At 49.1% G+C, this 20,233-nt stretch overlaps 1 protein-coding gene across 8 annotated transcripts in view; it reads left to right on the top strand.

Annotated features, from left to right (window-relative positions):
• The window catches only part of DAGLA (diacylglycerol lipase alpha), a 77,458-nt gene that overhangs the window by 16,106 nt on the left and 41,119 nt on the right, over nt 1-20,233 (top strand). For 5 of the 8 annotated variants that reach the window (XM_088175527.1, XM_088175525.1, XM_088175522.1 and 2 more), the window contains 3 exons: nt 1,985-2,254; nt 3,053-3,350; nt 7,009-7,098. The gene's annotated coding sequence lies outside the window, so the exon portion shown is untranslated. Of the gene's footprint in view, nt 1-1,984; nt 2,255-3,052; nt 3,351-4,511; nt 4,613-7,008; nt 7,099-20,233 lie in introns of those variants that run through there. The other 3 variants (XM_088175529.1, XM_088175526.1, XM_014878708.2) reach the window with 3 other exon arrangements.

Here is a 20,233-nt window from a genome sequence, read left to right as displayed (position 1 = left end):
GTGGGAATGGGAAGAGCTGTACCTGAGGGAAGGAGCTGGGAATGTGCCAGCCTTGCTCTGCCCTTCTTACCTGCAGTGGGACCTGGTGCTGCCTACACCTTGGGAATTTATGGAAGAAATTTTTCCCTGTGAGGGTGGTGAGGTACTGGAATGGATTTTCCAGACAAGCTGTGACCGCCCCATCTCTGGAAGTGTTCAAGACTAGGTTGGACAAGCCTTGGAGCAACCTGGGATAGTGGGAGGTGTGCCTGCCCACAACAAGGGGTGGAATGGGATGATCTTTAGGGTCCTTTCCAACCCAAATCATTCCAGAATTCCATGCGTGATCACTTCAGGTGCCTGGCAGAAGTTTCCCAATTCCTGCCCTGCCTTTTGCTGACGTGCCAGCCTGAGCCTGAATTTGGGCTTCCAGCTTATCCCTGGATCAGCTCTCCCTAGGTTTGGCTCTGACTCGGATGTCTCCCCTCTGAATTAACTGGTTTTTAGGGATTCAGGCTCAGGGGTGGGACAGCATCCTGACAAATCCCTTCCTGCTGCTGGAGGAACCACGGAGGCAGCTGGAGGGGGAGATTTTTTCCGAACATCCGGAACAAGCCTCTCCATTAGGGAATGATTTTTAGTTAAGGTTTGAGTGATGCTGTTTCTCTGCAGAGCTGCAGCAGCTGCTCCTGCTGGGGGGACACTGCCAGCTGCTCATCCCTGCCTTGGGAGCTTCCCAGGGGCTGGGAATGACACAGAGGGTCGAGCAAGGAGGTGCTGGCTTGGGGCACATCTGGGAAGAGCAGGTTTCTGGGGAGATGTGCTGGGATGATGAAGGATTTGAGGAGCAGGAACAGCCTGGAGACACTGGATTAGCAGCGCTTTGGTAGGAGGTGATTGAGGCTGATGGCTCCAGAGAGTCGCGGGCGGGAATCACGCTGGGAAGGGAGGGAGGCAGGGCTGGGAAGGCACAGCCACCACGGGGATGGAAGCAAACACAGGCACTTCCTGCTTGGTGACACGGGAATGGGGGACAGGGATGCCTGTTGCTGGGGTTTTTAAACCAGATTCTGGTTGGCAACTGTGTGGTTTGATGGGAATTCGTGTAGAATTACGGTTGGCTGCACAGAGGGAGCAGCCTCGGCTCGTGCCCGGGAGGGTTTAGATTGGGTATGGAGGAAAACTCCTTCATGGAAAGGATTGTCAGGCATTGGAAGAGGCTCCAGGGGTGGAGTCCCCATCAATGGAGGGATTTAAAAGCCCTGTGGATGTGGCACTTGGGGACATGAGTTAGTGGTGGCCTTGGAACAGTTGGACTCTGTGATCTTGAAGGGCTTTTCCAACCTCAATTCTTCAATAACTGATATTCCACAGAGAGTGAGAGACAGTGGGTGAGCTGATGGAATTTTTTCCCCTGGAGGGAATGTCGGGATAATGCTGTTCTCCCTGGTGGCCTGCCCCCATTGAGAACAACAAAATCACCTTCCCAAGACACTTGTTGCTGTCACCCCTTGGAATTCAGCCAGCTGGAACAGCCTGTGCCTGCTCCAGGGGTGATGGAGCCCAGCCTGGTGTGTGCAGGGATTGGGAAAACAGGAGGTGGTTTGGATAACCTGGATGTTGGAATCCCTGCACCAGGGAGACTGTTTCACTCCCAGCCTTGTTCATGCTATTTCCCTATGATTTATTGTAATCCTAATGGAGCAGCTGAAGGAAATTGGCAGGGTTGGGATGGAGGAGGAGAGGGGCTCATTACCCTGGGAGTAACGGAGCGTCTGGCTCCGACTGGGAGCCCAACAGGAGCAGGATTTCGGAGCAGCGGGATTGGATGTGCTGTGCCTGGGGGCGGTGGCAACGACAACAAACTGAATAATAATAAAAAGCTTTCCATGTTCCCAGCTATTCCTGGAGCCTTGTTCCTTGTCCAAATTCCCCGGAGGAGGGGTTGGTTTGCTTTTAGGTTTAGGAGAATCCTTAACCCTGTGATCTGTTGGGTTTTTTTCAGGACACCGGGATCAGCAGAGCTGGATGGGTTCTTTGCTGACTAAATCCTTCCTGGCACATTCCAGGGATCTCCAGAGCTCCAAGACTGCTTACAGTGGTCTGGACTTTTCCTGGGAGCTGATATGGACAATTCCAAGGCTGTGGTGTGAAACAGCCCCGTGCCATATCCATGTGTTGAGGAACAATTCTCCAGCTGGAAGAACACCACAGAATTCCCTCTCCCTTCTATTCCCGGGTCATTCCTGCACCAAGAGCACAGATCCATCCAGAGGTGAGTAAGGAATAGTAATTCCTTAAGCCAGAGGGGCTTTTGGAGGTTTCCTTGTGAAATGGATGGTGATCCCCCAATGGAGATGTTGCATCCACAGGGATAACCCAGCTGATGGATGTTTGGGATGCTCTAACTCTCCTTTACATCCTCTGAAGGTGTAGAATTCCCAGGAATGTGTGCACATCTCTGTGCCATTTCCCCAGGCTTTTAAACCCGGACTCAACCCTTTCCCACAGCTGGGAAGCTCTGAAATGAATGGATTTGCTCCAGGAGGTTGGAGGTGGGGACAGATCCATGCAAACATCACATCTTTTGTGACAGGCTCAAATTAATTCCTTAATTCCCTTAAATGCTTCGCCACCCGCCCTCCGTGTCATGACAGTGGGGAAAAAAAATGGGATTTCTGAGGGCATTAATCCTTCTCTTAATGCTTTAGGGAACATTAAGGCATCCAGTTTATCCGAAACATTCCGAAATTGCCTGTAAATGGTGTCACTGCCATACAGGAATCAGGGAATGGATCCCTGGGATGAATCCTGATGCTGGACCTGGGCAATAAATGCAATCTGGCCCTTGCAATTCGGTGGATACAGGCTGGATACGGGCAGCTGGAGCTGTTGGAAAGCAAATCCTGAGCTGCATGGGATTAATTGCCTTGTGCCCATTAATTGGCAGGATCTGGGCTGGGATGTGCTCTATCCCACCCCTTGGAAAGCCTTGGACAGCTTCTGACTGTGTTTCCCTGAATAAATGAGTAATTTCCAGTCTTCCTGAGCTTCTTCCCTCTGTCTGTTCCAGGTTTTGGGGCTTCCAGGGGTGCCTGCCCAGCTGGGACTGGATCATGCTGGAGGGAGACCTTGCAAGTGCCACAGGCTGGATGAAACGATTTGTTGGAATGCTAAATTTGGCAGCAGCTTTTCATCCAAACCGGAGCCACTTTGCACCTGTCTGGGAAGATAAAGGGACTCGGAATGAGCGTGAGTGGGATTTTTTTCTGCCTGAACGGGATACAAAGACCTCGGCACAAATGAATTCCGGAGCTTCAAAGCCTTTCCTGAATGTTTTTCCATCCCTGTCAGGCTGTTTTATTTCCCAGGTATGGTGATATCACCCAGCAGACCATTTGAAGGCTGCTCCATTTGCTTTAAGCAGGAATGGGCAGGCGAGGATATGTTGCTATTCCCTGCTGGATCAGCTTTTCTGGGACAGAATTTTTTTTTTTCTTTTTTTTTTTTTTTTTCTTTTCTGTAGGAGCATCTAAGTTGTGTCCTTGGATGATGGCAGCTGCGGTGTTCAAAGGGAATTGCTGTCCTTCCTGGCACCTTCCACTATCCCAGGTTGCTCCAAGGCTGGTCCAGCCTGGCCTGGGACTCTTCCAGGGATAGGGCAGCCACAGCTTCTCTGGGAAATCCATTCCAGAGCCTAACCAATTACTTCCCAATATCCCATCTAACCCTGTTTTCTGTCAATGGGAAGCCGTTCCCTCTTTTCCTGTCACTCCATACCCTTGTGAATGGGCTCTCTCCATCTTTCTTGGAATATTTCCTGATAGGAAAGCATTGCCTTCCCAGGTTGGGCATTGAGAGCAGTGTGCCATGAGGGAGACAGCAGCACTGTGCTGGGTAGTTTTCCAGAGGGAAGGGATGTTGGGAGAACCCCAGGTGTGGCTGAGGGGAGATTTTATTGCTCCCTAAATTCCCTGGTTGCTGGGGGAGGGAGGCAAATTGGAGCCGGGCTGTGCTCCCAGGGAACAAGAGGAAATGGCCTGAATTTATGTCACGGGAAGTTCAGGCTGGGCACCAGAAGGAATTTCCACATGGAAAGGGTGATGAGACACTGGAAGGGGCTGCCTAGGGAGGTGGTGGAGTCCCCATCCCCAGAGGTGTTTAAGGAATGCCTGGATGTGGCACTCAGTCCTCTGGGCTGGGTGACAAGGTGGGGATTGTCACAATTTGGACCCGGTGGTCCTGGAGGTCTTTTCCAAGGGAATTGGTGGGATGTTTCTGTGATAGCATGGCTAGCGCAGGGTGCCCATGAGCCCAGCAGAGGTGGGGTTTGCCCGGATCCCAGCGAGAATTCCCCGCTGGAATCCGCGCCCGGCCCGGGATTGCCCCGCCCCGTGGCGCTACCACCGGGCGCCACCAGGCGGCGCCGCCGCTCCCCGCACCCCTCGTTGCCGTGGCGACCGCAGGTTGCGTAGCGGCCCTTACGCAGTTGACGCAGTGGGCGGCCCCGGCGAGGCGGGGGCGGCCCCGGCAGGGCGGAGGCGGCGTTGGAGAATCGGGGGCCGCAGGGCCCCCGGCATGGAGGAGGCGGCGGCGGCCGCGGCGCTCCCGAGGCGGCGGCAGCGGGAGCGAGGTGAGGGACGGCGATGGGGATGGCGCGGCAGCGGGGGCCGGCGCTGCGGCGGCAGGTGCGGGGGAGCCGGGAGGGCGCTGGCAGGGCCGGGGGTGCGCCCTTGGCCGCCCCCCGCCCCGCTCGGGTGCAGGCCCGTGGCCGCCCGAGGGGTCTGGATCCCGCTGGGAGCGCGGCATTCCCGCCGGCAGGGCCCCGCTCCATGTGGCCTGCGGCCCGTGGGAAGCGGTGGGCTTCCACCTGCGCCTCTGGAAAGCCGCCATCCTGCCCCGGGCAGGCAGGTGCGAGGCGTGAAGGTGATGCCGTGGTTTGGGATTCGGGATCCTGCGGTGGGAGGCGAGGAGGGAACGGTGCTGCTGGATGTCCAGGGAGGAGAAGCTGCGGTGTGGGTGTGACACAGGGATTCTTCCTCCCAGGTTTTATTACTTCCCGCAGGGAATGGTACCTGACTTGAGCAACGCGGGCGGATGCTGAGCCGTGGCCGTAAAATTCCCAAATTTAGGGTGGCAGGCAGCTGCAGAAGTGATACATCCTTATAAAAGTAAGGGAGATGTCGCTCCGAGGAGCTGGGATGCTGCCAGGCTGCTCAGCCAGAATTCCCGCTGTGCCCAATTCTGGGAATTAGTACCTGCTGGTGTATTTGGGACAGGCTTCAGTTGGCACTGGGAATGTGGGAATGGGAATTGCCGAGCCTGATGCATGCCGTGGTCCTTAGAGACTGCTCCAGGTGGGAAATCCCACAATCATTCCCAAAGGTGGGATATGTAACCCTGGGACATGAAAGCAGCAAAACTCTGGAGAATGGTTTTAAAGGGAAGGAGTATTCCAAGGCGGGAATATTAATCTCCTCCCTGGATGAAACTTAGTGGGAGTGAGTTGCTGCATCCTCCTGGCTGGACAGGGAGAAGCATCCGAGTTTTTGTGGTCAGGCTGAGTGTTCTTAAATGGGAGATAATGAAATTGTGGGAAGTGGCTCTTGGAAAGCTTTGGACTCTGTGTGATTCTGGCATTGGCTTGGCTGAAATGTGTATCCTGTGGACACCGCTGGAAAAAGCTTTCCAAGTGGGAAACCTGAGCTGGGGGAAGGTGTTTGTTGTGCCAGGTGTTGGTTTTCAGTGCCATAAAAGTTGCACGGGGGTCTTCAAGCTGCTGGTGAAATTCCAGCAGTGCTAGCTTGGACTGGGAATGCCCAACAGGGACAAAGAGACTTGGAAAAGCATCTGTGGTAAATGATACAAATAACCTGGAATTTCTGCGGCCCAAACCCTTCAGCAAGGAGCAAGATGAAATCCCCCCTTTAAATGGGAATTTAAATCGGAAATTTGGGAGTTGGCAGCTCTGCTTTCCAAAGTTTTACTCCAAAGGGTCAAAATCAGGGATTTAAGGATATGGACTACGTACTGCAGGTACTGATTTTGTCAGTGCTGACCTAAAAAAATCCGGATTTGACCCGAATTCCAGTTTAAATTAAGGCACTGTCACTTTTTGCCCTCTACCTGCACAGCCAGATCCAAATCCTGGAGACAGGGAGTGCTGTAAATCCCTGGCAGCTCCGTGGTTGCTGAGAAAAGGCCGATGAGAAAGGGAAACTTCTCTGGGCTGTGTCCACTCATTCTCTTTCCAGAGGGCTGGGAAGGAGCAGTTGTGCAATGATGGGATTTAAGGGAAATGTTGTGCCAGGAGGGAAAGTGGGAAGGGTGAAAATGCTCCTCCCAATGACCAAAAAAGTGGGGGGGGGAAAAAAAAAATCCTAAATTTTGGAAACTTTGTTAAAATTCCCTGGACAAACAATTACAGCAACCAAAAAAAACCCCTTCCCCTGATTGTTTGTTTTTTTTTTTTTTTGGAACTTTGTGTGGGAATCTCAGTTCTGTTCCTTGTGCTCTCCCTCCCCTTGGAAGTTAATTAATTGGGAGCTGGCTGCTCCAAACGAGGTCACTTGGATTTCAGAGCTGCCGTATCATTGTATGGATTTGCAAAATCAGGGTTTAAGGCTTGTGTGCCTTAGAAGTTTTTCCTTAAAGTGGCATAATCCTGTTTTTTGGGGGTCTTTTCCAGGCAGCTGGAAGGATGTAGGGAGGAAAAGTTTTCAAATTTGAGGGTGTAAAGCTCAGGATGCTGCTCAGCTTTGAGTGGAGAAGAGTTTGGAGAAGCTTCCAGTCATTCCCAGGCCTGGCTGTCATTTATGAAACTTCCTTGGACTAAACCAGCAGGAATTCTCTTCTGTCCCAAACATCCCTGTCCCGTCTGAAGGCTTTTTTTTGGGAGGGGAATTAAACTTTTATGTTTCCCCTAGACCATGCAGCTTTATTCTGGGGAGCCTGCACCCTGCTTTTCCTCTCCTCCCATTCCATCTTTCCCAAATAAATGACCTTTGCTTCCACCTCTGCTCCCAACAGTGATCCAGCTGATGAACAAGAACATCCCGAGCTGGATTGAGCCCTGGAGTTTGAGGAGTTTCCAGTTAAAGACGCAGCAGTTGAGATGGGGTGAGTGAAAACATTTTAATCTGCTCTTGGAACTGCAGGGCTGGAGTTTTTTTGGGAGCTGGGAGCAGATGAAAGTGGCCTTTGTGCCATGGGAAGTGTGACAAATGGACTTTTGTGGGATCTGCAGAGAGTGCTTGGATGTTTATTCCTGCTGGGATAGATGGGAGTCAATCAGGCTCTTCACTCCAGGCCAGTTGGAGCTGGTATTTTTGTTATTCCATACATGATATTGTTCATTTAGGTGTGCTTCTGTATGTTATTGTGTGGATTTTTAAGGAGAAATTGGAAAAAAAAATCCTTGAAAATTTGCCAGGTGCAGCACCTGCCCAGCTTGGAACTTTGAAAATGGAAGAAATCAGAGTGGTTTTCCAGCTTTTGATAAGAAATGGGAATGTTTGCCCTGCTGAGGAATATTCTGCCCTGAAATATGGACAAAATTGCTGCTGGACCCTAGTGGGGATTTTGGAAACAGGATATAATTCCCACAGAGTTTTAGGAAAAATGTGCCCTGTACCTTCAGGCATTCCTTCTTCCTCCTTTTCTTTCCTTTCTCCTCTCCTTCCAGTGGAAGGCACATGGATCCCTTACCTTTGGATCACATTGGAAAGATGAGATCAGAAAGCTTTATTTTCCTCTTCCTTGCAGCAGGAGATGGAAATCTGCATGGCAGGCAGAAACTGTCAGGAATTCTGTTTCGGGCTCTTAATCCAGGAATTTCTTCTTTAACTTAAATCCTTCCTTACCTGCCCTTGTGCTCCAGCTGATCCCTGAAAATCCTCATCTCGCCCCATCCATTGGCATTTCTCCCTCTCTCTGAGGAGCCTTCTGAGCTCCTTGTCAAAGATCTGTGGAATTGCATGAAAATTCCTGGCTTTTCATTGCCTTCCAGCTGAGATTTTGGTTCCTGCATGTTCCCTTGGTATGGAATTAAAACAAATTGGTTGTTCAGGAATAGCTTTGAGCTCAATAGGAATTTTTCCCCTAAAAGCAGGATACAAGATGTAATTTAGAGCCTTCAATTCCAAGTTTTTCTGGTGTTTTTCACTTGGCATTTCATTAGGAGTCAGTGGTAAATATCCCAGTGTAACTCACTCATAGCCATCAGTAAATAAGGGAATGCCACCTTAAATGAGCATTTTCCATGACTTTTTTTCCTCTGGAATATGTTTCCTTGGAATTTCTTGGCCTAGAGGTTTTATTATCACCACAGACCTGAGTGATCCTGAGTTTAGATCCAGGCAGGCTGCAGGACAGAATCCTTATCCTTGTTCTTTTGGAATAAAATGCTGAATCTCTCAGGCCACCTTAAAACATTTGAACTGGATAATGGGAAGAAATAGGAAAATTCAGGACATTCCTATTATAGTTCAGTGCAGTAAGTAGAAAATGGGCAGATTGGGGTGGATTTAGCCCTTTCTTCCCTGAAAGGTGCTTTTCTTCCCTGGAAGGTTCCCATTTGGATGTGTCCTGCTGCTCCATGTCAGCTGGAAGTTGGAATTTCCACAGCTGTGCATCCTTTGGGATGAAATTTATTATTCTGTCACGACTTGTCTTTGCAGCCCAGATCCCTGGTGTTGACACAGCCTGGTTGTATTTTTGGAATATGGATTTCAGCTCCAAACTGGGAGCCTCTGGAGGCTTGGCTTTTCCCATTGGGTCTGCTAAATGATCCTGCAAATTGGTGCTGGTTTCTCCTGTGGGAAATGAACTGTTTCTCCTCCCAGAAAACCAGAACAAGGCAGGTGCTGCTTGGGACTTTCCATCATCTCAGCCAGCCAGGCATTGTCCTGAAAAAAGTGTATCCTGCTCTGCTTGGATCCCATGCTGAGAATCCTGGAATGGTTTGGGTTGGAAGGGGCCTTAAAGCTCACCCACTATCCCAGGTTGCTCCAAGCCCCATCCAACCTGGCCTTGGCCACTTCCATGGATCCACAGCTTCCCTGGGATTTCTTGGTGGTGTCCAGATCCCATAACTGTTCTTCATTTACCTCTGGGCCACGTTTAACCTTTGGAAGCACATTCCCCTTTTTGTGACTCCGGGTTTTTTCCGGCTGATTCAGTTGTTTGTCAGCATCTCCATGGCACCGGAGCATCCGCTAATGACAACCAGCATTTCCCTAAATGAGAGCATTCAGGGATGAACTGGATTTTTCCTTGGAGAGGGGAAAACATATGCCCTGTCAGGGGAAGGAGAAAAACTTCCCATAAAAGAGGAATTTGTGATTTGTGCTGCTCATTTTCTTCCCTGGATAGAGTGTAGAATAAGGGAAAATTTCCTGGAGAGATTCTGTGCTCTGTGGGATTGCTCTTCCCTCTACCTTTGTCAGTTTTCCCTTATTTTCTAGTGGAAAAAGAGGCATCCATGTTCCAAAAATGGAAGGCGTAGAGCTTTCCTCAAAATTCACTGACAAATCCAGGGATAAAATTCCCTTTCCCTTTGTGGAATTGTGGTATAAAAATTGCTGTAGGAAGCCACGAGCTGCTTTGTCTGGAAAGCCTTATTCCCTCTAAATTTCGTGACTGTTCAATCAATGTGTTGCTTTTGGAAAAGAGTCTTGTGGCCCTTAAAAAAAAAAAAAAGGAATCATGTTTTCTCCAAGAGCTCACTTGAGCACCTCCAGTGCCATAATTGAATTTAATTCAGTAGGAAATGGGCACATCCCCAAATCCAGTGTTATCCATGGTTATTCCAAGGCCTGAAAGAGCCTGAGATAAAGAGATTTCTTGCATGTAACTCTTTGCCTTATGGAATCCCAGCTGGCAAAGAGAATTTCGGGATTCTCTGGGGCCTTGCTCTGACTTTGTGTTCCCTTTGGATGAGGGCGGAGGAATGAGGAGAGAGGTGGGAAGCACGTAGGAAGCTGCAGAAAATGCTCAGGAATGGGCGGCTGAGTAAGTGTGGAGCCTCTTGGGAATACTGGCAGAGTCAGTGAAATTCCCGTGTGAAGAGGGGAGCAGGAATTTGAGGAGGGAAATTAGGAGCATGCCAATGTTGGAAGTTTCTGTTACCTAACGTGTGAGTTTGGAGGATGTGGTTTATCCTGGAGAAAAGGAGAATTGGGGGAACTTCTCATTCCCTACAACTCCATGACTGGATGTGGGAGCCAGGTGGGATTGGATTCTTCTCCCAGGGAGCAAATGATAGGACAGGAGGAAGCAGCCTCAGGTTGCATCAGGGGAGGTTTAGGTTGGATATCGGGAACATTTCTTCATGGAAGGGGTTGTGAAGCACTGGAAGATGCTGCCCAGGGCACTGGTGGAGTCTCCATTCCTGGAGGGATTTAAAATCCATGTGGGTGTGACACTTGGGGATGGGTTAGTGGATTGATTGTTGGATATGATGATTTTAAAAGTCTTTTCCAACCTTATAACAATTCCATGATTCTCTATGTGCAGACCAGGCATTCCTGAGGGGTTTGGTATAGCCAACTCTTCCCATGTCCTTCATACCATAACCCATGTTTTGTGTCCACTGCACGTCCCAATGACTCTCCCACTGGATATCCAGTGACATCCCTGCACCACCTCATGGGCCAGGATTTGTCCATAGCATCACCATTAAGGCTGGAAAAGCCCTCAAAGATCAAATCCAACCATTCCTCCAGCACTTCCAAGGCCACCTCTATCCCATGTCCCCAAGTGCCACATCCACGTGGCTTTTAAATCCCTCTGGGGATGGGGATTCCACGACTGGAGCCTGATCCAATGCTTTAAAACCTTTTCCATTGTGGAATTTTCCCTAGTAACCCACCTGGATATTTGCTGGCTCCTTGGATGTTTGTTCCCTGGAATGGCCTGGAATTCTGGTTTCCAGCCATTTCTGAGTAGGAACTCCAAGGATTCTCACATTCTTTGGGATGTTTGGTCCTCAGGGAGATGATCCCACCAGATTTTCCTTCTCTTGTGGGGGTGACGAGACAGGGAAGTGAACTTTTGGAATTGCAGCATCCGCAGGCCCAGTTCTGGATTTTTGGGATGCTCTGAGAGGGTTCAGGCAGCGGAACTGATCCGAGGTGGCTTTTAATGACTCCGGGCTCACCCAAATCCTTCTCAGGCTCAGGAGAGCGGAAGGGAACGCTCTGTGTTTGTTCACTGGATGCTCATCCCAAGGGTGGGATTAGTTCAGCGTTCCGTGGCAGTGGCAGCTCCGACCGGGTGGACGAGGTGCCGGGGAGGCGTCACCTGGGCGGGCTGAGGAAAAGGCGGAGTTGCCCGAGGGAACGTGGGAATCTCTCCAACACCGAGGCTGCTGGACTGTCCTCAGCCAATTATCCTCTTAAAACCTTGGGATGCAAGGGCAAGTCGATCATAGGATATCCCAAGTTGGAAGGGACCACAGGGATTATTGAAATCCAGCTCTTGTCCTTGGTGTTCCCAGCTGCCGTTGTGTTTATCCCGTCGTTTTCCAGATGCTCTCCTCATTTGAATTTCCTTGTTAACTCTTAATTGATCAGCGCTTGGAAGCAGGATATGGATCGAGGAGAGCGAGAGGCACTTCCCACTGCTAAGAAATGAGGCCTCTCATTGCAGGAAAGCCTAGACGGGGGGGGTTGGAAAAACAGGTGGAATGGGAGGAACTCATCCTGGTTGCTGCTCCTGTAGAAGCAGGATTTTGCCTTATGTGTGCCAGAGCTGGGAAATGCCACCCTTTGGAGTGCAAAAAGCGTGGAAGGGTGTGGCCAGAGCAATCCGGAACCTTTTCACCTGAAAGCACCTGATTTATGACACCAAAATCCCAATGTTAACGTGGATTTGTTTGGTGAACCACTCAGCTCTTGAGTTCCCTGGGGCTGGGCCAAAACACTCCCTCCTGCCTGGCATGGAAAACACAGCCCTGGAGCCTCTGCTCCGGAGCACGAGGGCTCAACATTCCAAAAAAAACTGTGAGTTGGCCTTTCTGTTCTTGCAGCAGGTGCTGTTTGGTTAAACCTTAATATTTAGGGAATTTTGTTGGGTGGAGAGTGGGAGCAAATCTCCTTTTCCTTCTGGAATGCTTTCACCATTCCAATGTCAGGGCCTGGAAGTTTTACATGGATAGGGTGAAAGCAGATGGATGTTCTGCCTCAGTGTCCAGAGGTAGAAGGTGTTGTGCCAGAGGGTGGGATACTGCAATTCCTGGTTGTCCAGGCCTGGAGAAGTGGGAGATCCTGTTCCCAGGCAACGTGACCATTTGTTTCCCTGTACTTTAGACAGTTGTCCTGGTGTTTGTTCAGCTCCTCGCACCTGACAGCAAGGGTTTTCCAAGGAATTTGCATTTCAAATTGGAGTTTTTGTTGAAACTCTGGATTTTTTTTTTTTTTTGAGGAGAAAAAGTGACAAATCCCTTTAGGAGAGAGGAAAAGGGAGGAATTTAGACTTGGTGGCTCTCAGAGTTGTGGCTGCTGCTCTCCTTTAGGAGGAGAAATGAGGGAAGTGTTCTTTTACCTGTCCCAATATTTGTAGTATTCCTGCTGCCCAGGCTCCATTAGACATTGCTGTTCTTGGAAAAGGAGATGAGGTTGGAAGTTCTCATGTTCCTATGGGAACAGGGTGTTGCAAGGCTTGGAGTCCTCATTTTTTAAGAAGATTTGTCAGGAAAGGTGGGAAAAGGATTTAATTTCTGACTCAAATGGGAAACCAAGATTCCTTCTCTTCTGATTGGCTCCGAGTTTTCCCATTCCAGGCTGCTCTGTGGCCTCGGAGTTAATTACAAGTTGGATAAAGAGATGCCTGAGTCCACCCTGCTGGTGTTTTGCTGACTCAGCAGCTCAGAGCTCCTTTTTTTAGGGAGAGGGGCAGCAAAAAAGACCACCCTGGATTCTGAACAGGGTTAGGAACCCCCTTGGGATGAGTTTTGTAGGCAAAGCTCTTCCTGAATCTGCTTTTCCCACCTCCTTGGAAGCAGGTAAGATGTTCAGGACAGAGAAATCTGGGTTTTTTGTTTTTTGTTTTTTTTTTTTTCCCAGTGCAGCTGTTGTTTAAGTAGCTCCCAAGGAATATGGGACTTTGCCCAGTCCTGCCTGCATATTCCAGGGAATATCACCCCACATATGTTCAGAAAGGTTGGGAGGAGGGGGAAATTTGGGAAAACAACTGCATTGTGTGAGGGATGAGGAATTGCAGTCCCAAAGTTGGAAAATTGAAGCGGGAAAAAGATGAGAAGTCAATTAAGGAAGAGCTGTGTTTTTTAAACAAGTTTCCAGCTAAATCCAATGGAAAACAGGCACCTGCAGTGGGATGGGGCCTGGGTTTTGGTTATTGGGATTCTGACTGAAGCAGCTGGGCAGTTTTTTCCTCTGGGAGCTTCCCAAGGGCTCTTCTGCCACTGCACCATGGCTGGGTTGTGGTCAGCACATCTGGGACTCCTGCCAGAGGGATCCAATCCCTTAATTTGTAATAAATCTGGGATTTGGGACTTCTGCCTGAAGGTTGTCATCCCTTATTTTGTAATAATGGGGTTGTCCTTTTTTTCCCCCCTAAATTTAGATTTTCCATTCCTGTTAATTATTAATTATGACTTGGTACTTTAATACTTCAATTTTCTGTGTCTCCAATGCTGTAATATGGAATTTGAATTCATCCATCCCTTTGGAGGGCAGGGAAGTTTCAGCTCTCTGGTTAAAGGGGAGCTCTGCCTTCCTTCCTTGGAGCCTTTTTTCCTTGCAACTATTTTGGGAACATGATTTCATCTTCCTCCTGGAGCGGGGGAAAAGCCCACCACAGAAACGTGGGGGATTCGGAGCTTCTGTTCTTCCCTGCAGAAAATCACGGAATTGTGCCTCAGATTTCCCTAAAATGAGGCTGTTGGATCGTTGTAGGAGGGAAGAGGGGTGAGTTGTGTGCTGCTGCTGGACTGATCTGTGTTCTCCAGAGGTCACTCCTTGCTGGCAGGCTGGAGCAGGAATGGGATTCCTGGGTGCTGAGGGAGGGGTGTTAAAGAGGCAGCTCCTGCTGGCCTCTTGCAGTGATTCCAACCCCTTCCCTCTTTGTTTTCTCTTGGATGTTTACCTCTGGATTCTTTGGCTCCCATCCTGGTAATGCTAAATCCTGTGGTGGACTTGGGAAGAGCTGGATGAGGGTGGAGGTGAGATTTTATCCCAACACATTTCAGAGCCTGGATTATCCCTCCCCCTTCCCTTGCTGCTTTCCTGGTGGAAACACGGAATTTTCCCATTTTGCTGTGTTGTCTCCTTCCTGGCTTATCAGGGAGTGAGGGAAGAAGGGATGTGTGGGCTGCTGGTGCTGGTATTTAAATCCTCCTCATGGAAATGGATGGGGTCATCCCAGTGTCCTTTTTTCCTTTTCCAGCTTCAGGCTGGCAGCTGGAACACCTTGAAAATTCCAGCCAGGAAATCATGTAAATGAGGGGGGAATTATTCCTGGTGTCATTCCATAATCTTATTCCCTTACTCCAGAGGGATCATCTGAGCTCTTTTGCTGGACACTGATCCCAGCTGGGAGCAAGGAATACAATGGAGGGAGGAAGAAACCTGTGGACATTGAGTTTTTCCAGCTTAAGGAATGCTTGGGTTCATCCTGTGCTGGACAATTCCAGGCTGGATGCTGGAGCTGGATATTCCCTGGGTCTGTCTGCTCTGCTGTTTCCCTCTTTGCAATGAAAATAAAATCCTTAAATATCCATGGGATCTTGAGGTTGCAAAAATGGCAATGTCAGCACTTGGAGACATCGACTGATTTCTTTTTTCCCCACTGGAGAAGGTGTGTTGTCTGTGGAATATGGGACTGACTGTCAAGAGCATGGCTGGGAAGATGTGTGAGAAGCTCCTGGAATTCTGGGAGCTGTTGGGAGCACTCAAGAGATCCCTTCTCCAAGAGACCTTTAGAATTCTTTTAGTATTTTGGAAAAAAATCAAAGCTGTCTGACAAGCCAGATGACAAGTGACATGTGAGTTGTGCCAGGGGAAGTTTTAGGTTGGATATTAGGGAAAATTTCTTCATGGAAAGGGTTGCAAAGCCTTGGAACAGCCTCCTTTGGCAGAATCTCCATTCCTGGAAGGATTTAAAATCTGTGTGGATGTGGCACTTGGGATAGTGGTGGCCTTGACAGTGCTGGGGAATGTTGGACTGGATGATCTTGGAGGACTTTTTCCAACCTGAACAATTCCATGATCCATTTGTCCGTGCTGTTGGACACACAGAAAATCTCAGCCTGGCATTTTGAGGACAATTTGCTTCTCCTCTGGGCTTTGGAATCCCAAAACGTCTCCACGAGGATGCAGGCAAAATTCCTGTTATTCCTTATCAAAAATACTGGGAATATTTTCCCTTACTGCCCAGAAAGGAGCAGTAAGGAGGAGAGCTGTAGGAGATCTCAGCTTGTGCCTGTGCTTAGAATTTAAAACTGAGGGAAAAAGAGGTGAGGGATTGGGATGGAGAAGAGTCGGACCTGGGCAGGGATAATTGGTAATCCTTTGGAGCTTGATTATTATTCTTTAATCAGCTGTGTTAATTACAATATCACATTGCTCCCAGGCCTCTGAGCTCTGATTAGGGATGAGGATGTGAACTGAAAAAGATGGAATAAAGGAATTTTTTCTGGCTTTGGAAGTTCACTTACCCCAGCAATAACGGAATGAGTCACCAAACCCCAACTCTGGTCCCTGTGATCTCTTCCTGGCTGATTAGAACATTCCCAACAAGAGCTCTTCCAGGCATTTTCTTTTGAAGCTTAATTGAAAAAGCTCTGGATGATTGGATACTTCATGGTTAATTAGAAGATAATTAAAGGAAAGCGGTAAAAATCCACACCTGGACAAATCCTGCCAAAGGAATCTCTGCAAAGGCACTCAATTTAATTACCAGGATGGCCACGTGTTGCCTGGGGAAGGAGGGGAAAAAGGAATTTATTTTCTAGCAGCCTCGAACGGGTTGGGCTGGGAGCCAGGGGCTTGTCCTGAAGTAGATCCCAATAAAAGCTTTTTTCCTTATAATCCTGTTTGGGTTATAAATTCAAGTGTGAAATTCATTTGGAATTTGTATCTGCTGGACGAGGGGGGAAGGTGGCTCCTCTCAGAGAAATCAATTGCAAAATGCATCCCTGGGCTCCTTCCATTTTCTGGGGGTTACCAACTTCCCTGGACAAGATTTAAGCTCAGTTTGTCTTTGGAAGAATGGAATTGCTTTCCAAAAGCTGTGGAGCTGCTGAGTTTGGTAGAGAGGGATTGGCATCACCTTGCCAGCAGCCAGGTGTGAAATCCAGGTACAGCCTGAGGATGATCCTGCTGGCATTTGCTGCAGGAAAGGTGATGTTTTTCCTATTCAACTGAGACATGGATTGAGGACAGGCTGGAATTGCTGGGAATGTTCAGCCTGGACAAGAGAAAGCTCCAGGGAGACCTTAGAGCCTCTTCCAGTGCCTAAAGGGGTTCCAGGAGAGCTGGAGAGGGCCTTGGGACAAGGGCCTGGAGTGACAGGCCAATGGGAATGCCAAAGGGCAGAGATAGATGGGATATTGGGAAGAGATGCTTCCCAGTGAGGAGGGTGAGGCTCTGGAGTGGATTTCCCAGATTTGCTGTGGCTGCCCCATCCCTGGAAGTGTCCAAGGCCAGGCTGGACAGGGCTTGGAACAACCTGGGATATTGGAAGGTGTCCTGCCCATGGCTGGAATGGGATGAGTTTAAGGTCCCTTCCTACCCAAACCATCTGGAATTCAGGGATAGTTCTAAGAGAAGCACATTCATCTGATTTTTAGGATCCTCCTATCTATATTTTAGGAGTCATGGGCTTGATTTAGGTTCTGGATTATCTCCTGCTGCTTCTGGGTACCTCCTGCCATAGTCTAGCATTCCCCAACTCTGGAGCTGGTTCATTCCCACATGTGGGCAGTTCATCTTTCCTGCTCCCCATTCACTTGGGAAGGATTGTTCCTGGTTTTCTGTGGTATAACCAATTGTTAGGAATAGTCAGTTCAATCTGTGCTGTTCAGTTTGTGCCTGCACAGCTGCTTGGAGCCAAGGAATGCTTTTCCAAGGGATTTCTTGTCACGTGGGGTCTCTGCTTCTGCCTCACCTCCTTTCACCTCTCCCTTGTGTGGCTTTTCCAAATAAATTCTGGCTCTGGAGCTGGTGGCCAAGAGGGCAGGGACAGTGTCCCTGGAGTGACAACTCTCCAAGCTCTGCTGAAGGACTGCCCCATAATGAGGGAAGGAGGAGGTTGTGGGAACATGGAGAGTGGTGGCAACAGGGAGAAAAATCCCAGAATCGTTTGGGTTGGAAGGGATCTGGAATGTGATCTAGTTCCATCCCCCGGATATGGGCTGGGACAGCTTCCACTAGCCCAGCTCCAAGCCCGATCCAGCCTGGCCTTGGACACTTCCAGGGATGGGGCAACCACAGCTTCTCTGGGAAATTCATTCCAGGGACTCATCACCTTCACAGGGAAGAATTTCTTGCCAATATCCCATCTAATTCCATGCTGTGGCAGTGAGAAGCCATTCCCATCGTCCTGTCACTTCATGCCTTTATCCAAAGTCCCTCTCCAGCAATCTTGGAGTCTCTTCAGGCACTGGAAGGAGCTCTAAGGTCTCCCTGGAGCCTTCCTTTCTCCAGGCTGAGCAAGGTCAGTGTATCAAGGAGACACCAGGAGTGTCAATTAGGGAATAAGCATGGAAACAGGAGGAGTTTCCTGGTGCCATGGCTGCAGCCAGGAATGTGTGGCCATGCTCCCTATGGCACCAAGTTTGTCTGATACTTGGAGAGTAGAGATGGGAATCAGCAGTTCCAACTCCAGGATCTGTAGTGATGAATTCACAGGGAGAAACAGGCACAAGGAATCTGTGTCAGCAGGAGAAAGTTGGAGTAAATATGTGTGAGTAATTCCAGGAGTCAGAGCTGGGAAACCAGAGGACTGTGGAACTTAAGGAGGAGATGTGAAACTGCCTTGTGGAATTAAATAATTCCTGAGCTTGAAACTGAATTCCTATGTCCCTATGTCCTGGGGAGCAGTGGGCAGGGCTGGATCCCTGCAGGGGAGGGATGGGTGTTGTGGCTGCCAGGAGAGCACAGATCCTGAGGGCCAGGAGGAACTGTGGATCAGCTCCACGTGCGGGCTGTGGGTGGTGAGGAGGAAGGATGTGTGTGCTGGGATTTGGAAATGCAGCTCCTGCAGTGTCCAAGGAGAAGGGAATGTGGAAAAATAAATATATTGAAGGCTTAAATATGACACAGAATCAGGGAAGCCTGGGCTTGATTCATCCTTGCTTACATAAGCAAAAGGAAAAGAGGATTCCTCCTTTCCATCACAAATCTGAGATTGGAGAAGGGTCTGGAGAGTTCAGCTTGGCAGGATTCAGCCCAGGATTCCAGTTCTAGGTTGCTTGGTTGTCATTAGGGAAGCACTGGATGGGTAAAAATTCCTATGAAAAGGAGGAGGAAGCATTTGGTCCGTTGGCCCTGGTGGTTTGGAGAGGTGTGGGATCAGTGCTGTTTGCTCCCTTTGGTGATTCCAACATCCTTATCCCAAGCACCAGCTGGAGGAAAAGCAGGCTGGTAAGTCCCAGGATTTGATTTCCACTGGGTGGGAATTTGGGACTTAATTCCATAAACCTGGGAGAGAGTTGGAGCTGCATGTGCTGGACTGTTGGTGGTTTTCCATGTGCTCTTCCTCAGTGAGCTTCATGTTCCTAATGGACAATTCCTGGGCCTTTTTGGGATGACAGAGGAGCTGTTGGGGTGTGGAAGGAGGGAGCTGCTCCTGAGGATTTCCATGGAGGCTGGAATTTTGGGGTCCTGCAGCACTGGAAGAGGTGATTTATTCCTAGGAGCAACCACTGAGGCAGGAAAAGTTTTCCCAAGCTGTCATTTGGGTGAGCTGGAGACCTGGAATCTGCCTCTCCCTCCCTCATTCCCTGCTCTTGCTTTCTTTGGATTTACACTGTAAATAGCAGTTTTATGGTAGCTGGGGCAGAGCTGGCAGGTTCCTTTAGAAAACTGTTCTCCAGGTGGGACTAAAGCAGGATTCTTCTGCTGGGAATGCTCAGCCTGATGATTTCTTTTACTACCAGGGCTATTCCCATGTGTTGAGTTGGAAGCCATGGGATGGGATGGGATGGGTAGAACCACATTTCTTGGGAAGTTGCAACTGGAAATCCAGAGTTAAGCTTGAAATGTTCCCTTTGAGCTTAGGAAAAAGGGAAAGAAGATGTTGTCCACATCCATATCTGAGCCAAGAACATTTCTGGGCTGAAATTCCCACTTCTCTGCTGTTGTGTATTTAAAATTCCCACCTGTGCAGGTGTTCCTGTCCTGGCCCTTCCCCAGACAGGACGTTGGTGTTTGATCCTTGCTTCCAGGGTAAACATGGAAGTGCAAGTGGATACACTCCTGGATTCAGTGTGGAAAGAAGCCCTTGGATAGCAGCAGTCCTTTGGATGCTGGTGGTTAGTTCACAGGATCTGGCCAGAAAAGCATGAATTCAGGGTTGGTTTTTTATCCATAAATATCCCTGTAGGTTCGGGTTTATCAAATGAGCTTGCAAAAAGAACTTATTCCGGGATATCCTGATGTTGGTTTGATTTTCACTGGAGGCTGGGAAAAGTCTGGAACCGGGGTCAAGAAGCAGATTCTGCTTAATAAGGTGCAAAATTGATGTTTTCCAAGATAGTGGGAAGTGGGAATCTGGGAGGGTTTGGGGAGTAACAGGAAAAGGCAAGACACAGACCTGGCATTTTCAGGGAATTCACAGTATTCAGGAATATTCCATCTTGGACATACTCCCACAGGATGAGGTCCTCAAATAGCCTGTTGGTGGCTTCCACTGGAAATTTCATTTGGATTTTGGGAAGTAAGACCTCCATGACTTCATCTTTCCAAGCTGATTTCTAGGAATGTGGGATACAGGCACATCCTCAGCCAAAGGAAACAAGCAGGGACATGAGAAGGGAAACAAACAGGCAGCATCAGGAAAATAGGAAGAGGTCATGTCCAGGTCAGGTTTAGGCTGTTTGAAGTCATTCCCAAGGTTTTTGAGCCTGGAAGTGTCACAGATCCAGGATCCCTGTTTAACGAGGACAAACTGTATTGAGAAAAGAAGCATTTGGGTTTAGATTCCAAAAAAAACTTCCCAGGTAGCCCTGATTCCCAGCGTTTTTGACTTGCAGCTGGGCATATATCTGCCTAACCACTTAGTCATGGAATAT

Source organism: Sturnus vulgaris, chromosome 18 (assembly GCF_052056855.1).
Source record: "Sturnus vulgaris isolate bStuVul1 chromosome 18, bStuVul1.hap1, whole genome shotgun sequence".
Taxonomy (NCBI): Eukaryota; Metazoa; Chordata; class Aves; order Passeriformes; family Sturnidae; genus Sturnus; species Sturnus vulgaris.
The sequence above is the reverse complement of the archived record's forward strand: the minus strand, read 5'-3'. Positions and strand labels throughout refer to the sequence as shown.